Here is a 12,646-nt window from a genome sequence, read left to right as displayed (position 1 = left end):
ATATTATAGTACAGTTTCAAACTTAACTATATTGTAAAGTGACATTAAGTATATGATGAAGCAAAGACATCTGAACAAAAAAAAAAGCCTCCTTTTGCTTAATACAATTCAAATACACACTTGTGATATTTTCATTTTGATTGAAGAACCTCTGCTGAATATTTTCTGGTTTTGATACTCTGGTGTGTAAATCCCAACATGCCCAGAAGGTGGCAAGCTAGGCATACTTAAAGATTATGGGAAAAAAACACAAATCCCCAAGTAAAAGGTAAATGCAGTATTACTGTTTCCACTGAAAGTAAGATTTCTATGTTATTTAACAGTAAAATCAGTAATCAAAGGATTAAACATGGTGAAGAGAAGGGTTTGGATGGCACTTCCTTTCATCAAGGTAGTCATCAATATATTCGCTATTGTTAGAAAGGATATGCAGAAATTGTTTCAAGTATCAGAGGGGTAGCCGTGTTAGTCTGGATCTGTAAAAAGCGACAAAGAGTCCTGTGGCACATTACAGACTAACATAAGTATTCATAGACTCATAGGCTCTAGGACTGGAAGGGACCTCAAGAGGTCATTGAGTCCAGTCCCCTGCCCTCATGGCAGGACCAAATACTGTCTAGACCAACCCTAATAGACATTTATCTAATCTACTCTTAAATATCTCCAGAGATGGAGATTCCACAACTTCCCTAGGCAATCTATTCCAGTGTTTAACTACCCTGACAGTTAGGAACTTTTTCCTAATGTCCAACCTAAATCTCCCTTGCTGCAGTTTAAGCCCATTGCTTCTTGTTCTATCATTGGAGGCTAAGGTGAACAAGTTTTCTCCCTCCTCCTGATGACACCCTTTTAGATACCTGAAAACTGCTATCATGTCCCCTCTCAGTCTTCTCTTTTCCAAACTAAACAAACCCAATTCCTTCAGCCTTCCTTCATAGGTCATGTTCTCAAGACCTTTAATCATTCTCGTTGCTCTTCTCTGGACCCTCTTAAGTTTCTCCACATCTTTCTTGAAATGCGGTGCCCAGAACTGGACACAATACTCCAGTTGAGGCCTAACCAGCGCAGAGTAGAGCGGAAGAATGACTTCTCGTGTCTTGTTTACAACACACCTGTTAATGCATCCCAGAATCACATTTGCTTTTTTTGCAACAGTATCACACTGTTGACTCATATTAAGCTTGTGGTCCACTATGACCCGTAGATCTCTTTCTGCCATACTTCTTCCTAGACAGTCTCCTCCCATTCTGTATGTGTGAAACTGATTGTTCCTTCCTAAGTGGAGCACTTTGCATTTGTCTTTATTGAACTTCATCCGGTTTACCTCAGACCATTTCTCCAATTTGTCCAGATCATTTTGAATTTTGACCCTGTCCTCCAAAGCAGTTGCAATCCCTCCCAGTTTGGTATCGTCCTCAAACTTAATAAGCGTACTTTCTATGCCAACATTAAATCGTTGATGAAGATATTGAACAGAGCCGGTCCCAAAACAGACCCCTGCGGAACCCCACTTGTTATACCTTTCCAGCAGGATTGGGAGACATTAATAACTACTCTCTGAGTACGGTTATCCAGCCATACTCAGTTATTGGAGCATAAGCTTTCGTGGGTGAATACTGACGTGGGTAATCACCCATGAAAGCTTATGGTCCAGTACTTCTGTTAGTCTATAAGGTGCCACAGGACTCTTTGTCGCTTTTTACAGAAATTGTATGTACATCCTAAGATTTAGTCTGTCTTTAAGAATCCTGTTTATGTGCATTAAGAATGTTTCACCTCTCACTGGGATAAATAAGTGATGAGTACCACATGGTAAATTTCTCTTACCACATAAGCACAGAACTAGGAACCAGAAACTCCTAGATTCTAATCCTACACCCACCACTGACTCCCATTGCCATCATGGGCAAGGTATTTAACTTCTAAACTTTAGTATCTCCAACTGAAAAAAAATGGGATAATATTTAAATATATTACCTACGTAGCTCACAGGAAGTTGCAAATACTGATTAGTTAATATTTGCAAAGCTCTTTGAAGATATATCGCTTTGAAGATATATCACTGCCAAATATCATCATCATTAGACACCTCCAAACATATATACACACTTGTTATGATCAGTTCATCAGTGCAGTGAACCATTTGTATCCAATGACAAAAACTCATCTAATAGCCAATAGCACAAAATTGCTCATCAGCTTTTGACAAATCGTTCACATACCATTCTGTCTTGTAGTTTTCATATTCCCATGTTTGATTACAACATATTCAGACACTCAGGAGCCATAAAGCCTCCATATCTACCTGAAAACTTCTACAGAAATTACCCAAAATGACATTAATGTTTATCTTGAAGCATGAAAAACATTCTGTTTTACACCTATATTAGTATAATCAATATATAATTATCTTCACTCAGGATACAGTACGGGATGTGACAATACACAATATGCTATGACTTCATTTTAGAAATATGCACCTGATTTATTACCTTAAAATGTGGTAGTGTTATGTTGCTACTAGTAACTCACTCAGCTAATAGCATTCAAATTATCTGTTTTACTATTCCCTAGTGAGGACTGCAAATATCCCATCATTGCATTTTCTTGGCACATTTTTAGAGAGGGTAATTTATTAAGTGATACTCAGATGTACATGGTTTATCTTCCTAACAGGTTTTATCTTAATCAGACATGACTCACACTTTGTGCGTAAGCAATGTTTCACTGTAACAGTTTATGGAGCCAGGTGAGATGCTTTTTTTCCTCTCTTAGGGTAGGGATGACATGTTTGGTTTTAATCATGCTCTTTGGCAGTTTTGAACTTTGTTTCTGCTGTATATTGTGCCTTTCAACCAAGAATCTCATGCTGCTTAAACATTAATGAATTACACTCCACACCCCCTTGAGATATTATCTCAGTTTTGCAGATGGGGAAAACAGACAGATTAAAAGGTTTGCAGTAACAGCAATTTGGCAGAGCTGAGAAAAAAATCCAGGAATCCTATCTACAATTCCTTGCCCCAACTACTAACAACATGTCATCGCCATCCTTATAGCACATTTATTAGCATAGCAGCTATGTGGGGTTGCACTTTTGCTTTCAGGTTTGCTAGAAAAAATTGCTCTTGGCCTAGGGATTAGGTTTAGACACCACTGCAAATTTGCTCACTGAAAGAGGACAATGCTACTCTGCCACCTACTCTAGCCAAATTGTGCTGGACGCACAACAGTGAATGTGTTTTGCTTTCTGCTGAGCAGAGAAATAGTTGAATACAGGAAATATTTCAGTCCTTAGTTGTATAAACCTGTTTTATCACCAACCTTCCAAGAGGTGAACTCTGAATTCCTTGGGGAATTTCTCTTTCTCTGTTCTGGAAGAGATGGTCTGTTCCATGATGAACATAGCATCCCTTAATGGCTGGAGAGAAAACCACATCTATTAATGACACTGAACAAGCAGAGACAGATAATCATGAGCCCGGCATCTCCATATATGGGAGCTGACAAGAAGAGCAATCCCTGAGCTTTAATTTGGTTGCAGACATACATAACATAAGCCAGTGTTTTACATAGCCCAACCTCAGATAGTCAAGAGTTTCCTTTTTCTGATATCCATTATGTTAGTGCCCATCCTTTGTGTCACTAGCTACAAGTTAGCAACATTACTCAAAAAGAAGATCTGTATCCCTACCTGGAAGATGGTTGCTCCAGACATAGTATTATTTGTAGAATTTTTCCAGGAGCATCACAGTTGGAAGAAGATGCCTCCTATACTCTAATTTTTCACGGATTTTCTCTTATAATACTTTGCAGTTCTATAGTACTTTCAAATGAGGAATTTAAAGTGCTTTACAAACAGACAATTTTTGCCTCCAAATCCCATTATGAAGTTACTAAATATTGTCTTCTTTTACAGATAGGGACATGGGGCTTATTCTTCAGTCTTCATATTGAGTAGACTGCGTTCATGTGTTGAGACCCATTAAAGGCAAACAGACTGAGTCATGGTTAGGAGGTCAGACGAGATGATCTTAATGGTTCCTTCTGACCTTAGCATCTATGAGTGCTTCTCAGAATGAGTAATGGTTATAGAATCAGGCCCTCATGCCCCAATCCTGCAAAGACTTATGCATGTCTTTAATTTTATGCAGTTGCATAGTCCCATATATATCAATGATGATAGGGCTAAGTGGTTTTTAATCAAACTATAAGTTATTCCTTTGCATATTAAACCTTGGCTATGATATTTCTGCCCAGGTTATCATTTCACTATGGTACTATACCACCCTTACATGCCTGGCCAAATCACCCTTTTTAATTTTAACTACAGACTCAGACACACAGCATACACCAATTATTGCTGTGCTTGTTAGAGATGTCAGGTGCAAGTTATGAATAAAAAGATCACTGTGGTTAATACCTGGACTCAGCTGTTTGCAATCTCTCCCTCAGTTACAGAAATCTAGAAATGCACAGATGGTTCGGGTGCTGAGTATTATAAACTCTATGACACTCTTTTGAAGCCACTGCCTAAGATGTATCATGCAGTGCAGTCTTTGTGGGGGAAAAAAACCAAACACATTTCCCGCAACCCTTAAAACATTTTTGATCTCTGTAACATTTTATATATAGCTCCATAAGGCCAGGGTCCAAAGCAGTAGTCTTACAGGAGTGTAGACTTTAGAACAGTCTAGATCTTAAAATCTTACCAAAGATTCTGTCCTTAAGATTAAAACATTTCCTTCCCAGTCTCCTCTCAGAAGATCAGGCACAGTTAGTTAGAAATAGATGCTTGTTATATAAATGTACACAGAGTACTGGAGGCAGTCTGGGCAGAAAAATGCATAGTATTAGCCTTTTTAGATGCTGAAAAGGCATTTAATAGAGTCTTCTGTGTTTTTAAACCCTCATAACTTGCATATGTTTAGATTAGGGACACATTTTGTACAGTGGATTCAAAACCTAAAGCCTCTGTTAATATCAGTAGCCACCGCTCCTCTATAGTTTTCCTGGAAAGAGGAGCCAGATAGACTGTTCCCTTCTCTCCACTACAGTGCTTGCCCAGCCATAGAGTCCCTAGCTACATAATTTCAGAACTGTGCCATCCTTCAGGAAGTCCACCTTAAGCACTGCACAGTATGTTCTCTTCAAATCCTAGTTTTTTATACCTGCAGTAATTAAAATTATTAGGGACTTTTCAGGCCTGCACCTCAACTAGTCATAAGCTTTGAAGATATCCTTGCATATCAGATCTCATCCCTTTTCTGATTTCCTTATCAAATGATCAAAGGAATCAATAATTTACCTAGGCTTCCAATTCCCAATAGACTGCATCTAGAAAACAACTAGGTAAGAAACGCTCCTCAAAAAAGAGCTCTTATTTTTGGCCTATACAAAATCATTGGGCTTGGTTCTCAGTTATTCCAGTCCTGCCGTTGGTGCAGGGACAAGAGGAGGAACAAAAGTGGCCCTAATCAATCTTTGTGTTGCCAATATTCTGGGGAGCCAGAGGCCTGCTTGGTCACTGGTGCAAATCAGAGGACGCTCAGGTCTACTATAACTTGCATGTTATTTCCCACTGCCCCCCTGTGGACTCTGAAAAACAATGAACAGTTGTAGGGCAGTGTGGTCTGGCCACACACAGTTAGCTGGGCACATGGAGTAGGGCTGGCATGAGCCCTTATGTTGGCTACACGAGCCAGGGAGACTGCCAGAGGATGGATTTATTCAAGAGGCTACTTATGCCCCTTCTAGGACTTATTTAGTTTTCCTGAATGGCATAAATTGGACACCTTTCTGCTACACCTACAACCCCACAGTGGGAAGAACTTAAGAGTTATCTGGCAGCAAGACATCGGTAAAAAACTCTCCCTAGAAAACCAGCAGGACACACTTGCCTCACTAAAAGTGGGACAAATTCTACTTCAGTTATATTGATGTAAATTTGATGAAAGTCCATTGAAGTCTGTGGAGTCATTGTAGAGTCACACCAGTGTAAATTACAGTAAAATTTCTCATTAGACATTTATACCTCCCTTGTCACCATGGTATCTCAGTTCCTTGGTCCCTGTCTTCCCATCTTATCAGACCCAGTACAGATTGCTAAATGGAACTCTCCGCAAATGCTTCAAAACTGCCCGACACATACTCTATCATTGTGTTTAGAACAGTCTAGATGTTGCCAAGTTTTTGACAAAAATCTGTACTGATCCATTCATCTCTTATAACAAGGTTGATATTTTGCCTTTAGTACATGATCCCTCCTAAATGACAGCACTCTGAGATAGAAAAAACAAATCAGTGATTCTCCCTGAGATATAGCCCTGTGACAGACAAACTAGAAATGGACTGTCCAATTCCCTGCACTGGACATTTTGATGTGAGCATTTCTGCAACCTATTAAGTAGGATATCCTCTTCACATAGTAACCTTTTGGGTAGCACAAAGGACAAGTCAGAATCCTGGCATCCTTTCATTCAACAGATGCAAGAGGAGCTTCAGAATCACTTTGGGACAGGACAGTATGACAGATATTGCAACTTTTTTTCAACAGACCTGAATGGGAACTCAAAATTCTGTGGACCTCACAGCCCTCGTTGCACATTGTGATTAAAGGATCACTTACCTCTTTTCTGCCACCTCCTTCCCTTGCCTTCATTATGAAGGAACTGCTAGATGTATCTTAATAAAGAAGATAGCTAATATGAGATCTGTTAATCTAATATAAGAATACATATGTCGCCTATCACCATAATGTGTGAGCACCTCAAGGCCATTAATGATTGCATCCTCATCACCTTTGTGAAATATGTAGTTGTTACCTACATTTTACAGATGAGGAACTGAGGCACAGGGCAAGTAAATGACTTTCCCAAGGTCACAGAGAAAAATTTTGGCAGAGCGGGGAACTGAACCAAGATTTCATGAGTTCTAGTCCAGGGTCTTAATCACAAGTCATACCTGCAGCATCTTAAGAGGAAGGTTTAAGTAAAACACCGTACTCTGGACAGCCAGTATTGTCAGTGAGTGACAATAATATTACGAACTTGGCTTTTTCTCCCAATAAAATACATTTAAAATAAATCCTCACTCTCAGCAACATTTTTGCTCTTAATTTTCAACTTTTCATCAGACACACTTTGTAGCCAGGTCACAAAGCCCATCACCCCCTTCCTCTTTATTGCCATTATGCACCATCATGACCAATTCCCCAAGGTTACCCTGAACACTTAATAGGTTTGTCTGAGCATCAGCAACACAAGGGGAGCACATGGCAGCCACACACACACCATGTTAATTACTTAATTTCTCTCCGTGGCACTGAAAAAAACCCTGACACTAGATAATTGCAGCCCGGTTATTCATGAGTCTTAAATTGTGTGTCTTCATGAATTTTAATGGGCAGTCCATTTTCTGTCCACTAATCCTGTAATTAAAGTAATTCATTTACTTATTATGATCATCATTGCTGTTGTTTTGTTATTAATATGTTCTCTGGAGTCTATCCTTGATTATATGTTGACCAAGACATTTGTACCTTGACAAAAAATAATTGGCCACTCCTGCCCTAGACAAATCAATCCACTGCTTCAAACTTCAGTTTCCCTAGCAATAAAATGGATACAATACACTAGGGTGTTTTGAGTTTCATTATTATTTACCATTTGTATTACTATATATCTAGGAGCCATTGTCATGGACCAAGACCCCATTGTGTTAGGTGCTGCACAAATACAGAACCGAAAAGATGGTCCCTGTCCCAAGGAGTTTACAATCTTGGTATAAAAACAAGAGATAATAGATAGATACAGACAGATGGGTGAGTTTAAGTAAACAATGAAAGAATATTGATCAGCATGATAGGCAGCTCCCAAGCAGCCTAAGTGTTGTCAAGTTCCAGTGAGCAGCATGGCAAAGGAGTTTTGAGGAGGGATTTGAAGGCAGAGAATGAATTAGCTTTGTGGATGCTTACTGAGAGTGCATCCCAAGAAAGAAGGGTCAACTAATGTTTGGGAAGCACTTTGAGATCCTCCAAAGTAAGGAACTACATATAAGTCTGAAATATCCTTATATGCAAACAATTATACAAAGACACAGATTTACTCCAGGGGAGGGTTCTAGAAGAATCAGAATTCCAAGTAAAACAAAGTATCTCTACTGTAAACTGAGCAGATTTTTAAACTTCCTTGGGAAGCAAAAGTTGGTGTTATCAGAAAAACATTGTACTTATCCTTCAACTTGAAAGAACATAAAGAGGATATAGGCAGATCTATTCTCTTCCACTTAGTGTGAATGGGATTTGGCAGGACAGTGCCCATTAGCACAGAACATACCCATTACATATTTAATACATTTTGTGCAATGTGGAATAGAAAATTAAGTGGGGAACTGTAAAGGTCCCCACTCAAAGCCTTTATGTTAAAAAGCAAGTTTACAATGTTTCCTCAAATCCCACATAAGCTAATGAATTTTTTAAATGGAACCTGTTATAACTGCATTTAGTTAATGTGCTGCCTTGTTTAGAGAGGAGTTGTCTTCCATTCCTTCTTAGGGGCTCTTATCATCGTTCAATGTGGATAATCTCCTGACCATATTAAAAACACATTATTCACTCAGCTCCAACTCTTTAACTTAGCCAGAGATTTCATTATTCCCATTATAAGGACCATATGTCACATTGTGTTTGATCTGTATAGCATCTACACTCACATGGTACTCTGTGCCTATCTTGCTCTCAAGTGTACAGGAGCTGGGAGGTGCTTTTCACATCATAGATTGAGCCCTTAGATTTCTTTCAGGTCAGGATCCTGGTATGTGGCACAAGTAAGCTATTGCACAGCTCCATGTACACATGTCCCATAAGAATAATTAATTATTATTTCCTTATCAAGTGTCATTGTCTTGAGGATTTGTGTCTGGCATGTTTTGCAATGGCTCCCAAGGGAGATAAGGATTTCAGGCTAGATCCTAAATTGCTTTGGGATTTTGCACACGATAGGCCTGTAAAATTGCCTGATATCTGAAGAGAGCTTTTAAGTATTTGAAGAATATTTTCCCCCTTTTAATAGCTGGCTATTTTAATTTTTTTAAATAGTCCAATATATTATTATTATAGTCCAAAATATTCTTGTAGGAAGTATCTTGATCCAACAGTGGGTGCTTCTTTTTTGCCATAGATATTAAGCTAGTGGTTGGATGAACATTAGCCATCTGTTTGAGTTGTGGCTCCCATATGCACATCTAGATCTGCCCCAGTTAAACAGACACATTGAAATCTTTGCCTCTAGAGACTGATTCCCTGAATAAAGATCAGTCCCTTATTCTAGAAGGCAGCCTAAAGTAATTGGGGAACAAAATTACAGCAACCTTAATCAGAGAGTGATCCAGTAGAGAGTATTGTACCAGTGGTAAAAGTGCATTAAGGTAATTGATCATGTGCAGTTTAATTATACTATTCTGTATGGCAGAATCTGAGCTGATAGTTAATAATGAGTCTTTTTAAAATTACATTTAGTTTTCCCAGCTGGTGGTTGCTGCATATATTTAATTTGCTGTTGGAGTCTTAGGCCCTTACATTCTGTCTCACAGTTTAGTATTGACTAAACTTCAGTCTCTTGACATCCCAGTCTGGATTTAGAAGGCCATGGTCTGGTTCACTTCTACTGTGAACAATATTTTTTAATTATTCTGACAAATGCACTTTTCTGTAGTAGGCACAAGAGATTTCCTTGGCTTTCCAGTCTTGTGTCCGATGAATATTATTCAAGAGGCTCATGTTTGTATTTAAACCAAGGTACCTCCTAGGCATTGTATTTGATCTGACAGAGACCTGTGCTCTACAATGCAGGTTGTGATGAGCCAAATTTTTAGAACTGAGATGCAACTCACAGGTTTCATAAGGGATTAACATAGAAACTACGGGCTTGTCTACACTACCACACAGGGACGATCTAAGATACGCAACTTCAGCTACATGAATAGCGTCGCTGAAGTCAGTGTACTTAGATCTACTTACCATGGTGTCTCCTGTCAACTCTGCTTGCACTCCTCATTCTGGTGGAGTACTGAAGTTGACAGGAGAGTGCTCAGTGGTTGATTTATTGCATCTATACTAGATCCTACAGGTCCTAGCATCCAGTGTTCCAAAGCCCCAGTTCAGCAAAGCATTTAAACACACTGGTGAATCAGGGCCCAATGACTTAACTTCCATATTCAGATTACAGTGACTGTAGTCTGCTCTATTTGATGCAAACCAGGTATCCAATCCTGAAAGGTGCTGATTGAAGTTAAAGTTTGCGCATGCCTGAGTGTTTGAATAATCTGACATGACTCAGGTCTTTCACCACCAAGACAAGTGTACTTGGGATAACATTAGCCTTTGTTAGAATGATTTCTGTGTCAATCCAAGTTAGAGAATAACTAAGTAGCCTGTTCTGTGTTTGGCACAAGGCATCTTGAACCCAATGACACATGGTTAAAACTATCACAAGTTACGGAGCTATTGATTAACACTAACCATAACTGTGGGAAATGAAACAATGTGTACCTAGTTCTGATATGTGCCTCATCACTATTATATCTAAGAGCCTATAGAGTCCTACAGGAGGCACCTAACACCTGTCAAGGTCAGATGCTCGGTGTGACCCTTAGGTTCCCAGCAAACTGCAAACAAAGCCCTCGTTTAGACAAAGATCAAATGCCCCTGATGTAGGTCTCTTTGAAATGCACAGGCTCAAACCATATTTTCTCCCAACTGTGACAATGCTATTTACTATAAGAAATGCTCCTTCAAGTCCTCCTCCTTTGGTATAGCAGATACCCTCCAGGACTGGGTATTTGGATTTTTTCTGTCTTTGCCTAATGATATCACTCAATATGGGCTTTAAATATCTTTGTTATGGAGACAACACCAAGATGAATTGCTTTGTTGAAAATTGTCTGAAACCTTTTTTCCCCCCTTTCCCTGCACTTCGAGATGTTTAATTTAGATGCAGTAGTGGATATGCTCCAGTAAATTGATTCATAATGTCTTAAAATGAAGTTATTGATTACCAGTATTCCATCCCTTTTGTGGTGGTACTTTTGTTCAGTACACGGTGTGCACAGTTTTTTAAATCGCTAGCCCACACACTGGGGATTCAATAGCATTCTGTTTTATATTCTGTTCAAAAGCATAACAAAACATTTATCATCAGGTTTTCTTTTCTTCAGCTACCGCTGGCCTGTGGACAATTCATAGGATTTTTAACCAGGCTTTTTGCAGCAGAACCCTCCTTTCATCATTTCTCACAGTGATTACTCTAATTACTTTCTGGTCTCTCCTTCCAACCTATACTTTAGTCACAATACTAGCTCAAAATGCAGCTTCTTGGGTCCTCATCTGACCAAAGGAAAAAGATATCCCATTTCAAATTGGATTAGAATTCATTATTTAAAAAGTAAGTTTAACGTGAAGTCCTCAGAACTGAGAGAGCACAGAAAAGAGCAGTGACTGTGTCCCTCCATGATGCCTTGCCAAGGAACTCTCAAGCCTGAACTAAAGGGTCCACAGCTAGCTGTTGAGATGGGAGTTCAGTTTCCATGGCCCTCTGCCAACACTACCATGTGGTTGTCACCTGCAATGGTGTTTTTTGGGGTGCGGATGTTTGTCCATTAGGAATTGAAGAGTGATCCATAAGTGAGGGACATTAGATCTAAGTACTTAGATTGTAAGCTCCTCAAGGCAGGGACTTTCTTATTGTTCTACATTTGTGCAGCACCTAGCACACTGGAACCCTGGTCTATGACTGGGGTCTCTTGGTGCTACTGCAGTATAAATCACAATTAGCAAGCCCTTGAGCCAGCTAGTCCTATCCCCCTACAGGCAACATGATTTGTATTTTAAAGGTCCTAGCTCATTTAATACCAAACTTAGTTAATTTTGTGTAACTGCTGTGCAGCTGTTCAGCCAGCTACTTTTATCTTTCCATCACAGGTCATCATACAAATCAATCCATCACATTTATTACACTTGAGTGCTATTTTGCAGATTACTTTTTGGACTATGATAGCGACCACAAGCTCCCATCAGAGATCAGGGCCCCACTGTGCTGGTCACAATACACACATACAAAGATAATAAAAAGGGACAGTCCCGTCCCTCAAGGAATTTGCATGCCTACTTTGTTTCTGAAAATACTGATGTGATTATCAGGACTTCCTCCTTTTCTTAATTAGACTGAGAAGCACAGTAGCCAGAAAGTCCTACTAGGTTCTCACTTACAGCAATATAAATCAGGAGTGTCTCCACGTGATGGCGCTCATCTCCTTGCAGAATCAAGGCCTTACTGATAATGTTCTTTGTTTCTATAACTAGGTTGGCACTGCAGATCATATTGTTCATGAAGTTTTGTACTCAGCGATGAAATACAATAGGGGAGTAGTGAGCATAACATCCATATGACAGCAGGATGATCCTAGTAACAGGAGCAAAAAACCTCTGGGTTTCAACCCACAGCTGTGCGACAGGTATCTAATCTGTGATACTGGGAGTATATAACCAGGCAAGCAGCATATTTATTTACAAACAGAGGTGACTCTCTTTTATATTTAAAATCCAGATAATTGAAGCCAGAGTACTAAATTCATTTCATCTATTGTTTTC

The 12,646-nt window shown here is 39.3% G+C and overlaps 1 protein-coding gene across 1 annotated transcript in view; it reads right to left on the bottom strand.

Moving 5' to 3' along the window:
- Positions 1 to 3,339: 3,339 nt before the first annotated feature.
- YPEL2 (yippee like 2) overlaps positions 3,340 to 12,646 on the bottom strand; it is a 119,621-nt gene continuing 110,314 nt past the window's right edge. The window contains exon 8 of the transcript XR_003996953.1: positions 3,340 to 3,421. The gene's annotated coding sequence lies outside the window, so the exon portion shown is untranslated. The remainder of the gene's footprint in view (positions 3,422 to 12,646) is intronic.

The sequence above is a fragment of the Gopherus evgoodei genome, chromosome 17 (genome assembly GCF_007399415.2).
Source record: "Gopherus evgoodei ecotype Sinaloan lineage chromosome 17, rGopEvg1_v1.p, whole genome shotgun sequence".
Lineage (NCBI taxonomy): Eukaryota > Metazoa > Chordata > Testudines > Testudinidae > Gopherus > Gopherus evgoodei.
Note: the sequence above shows the minus strand (reverse complement) of the source record. Positions and strands in the feature narration are given on the sequence as shown.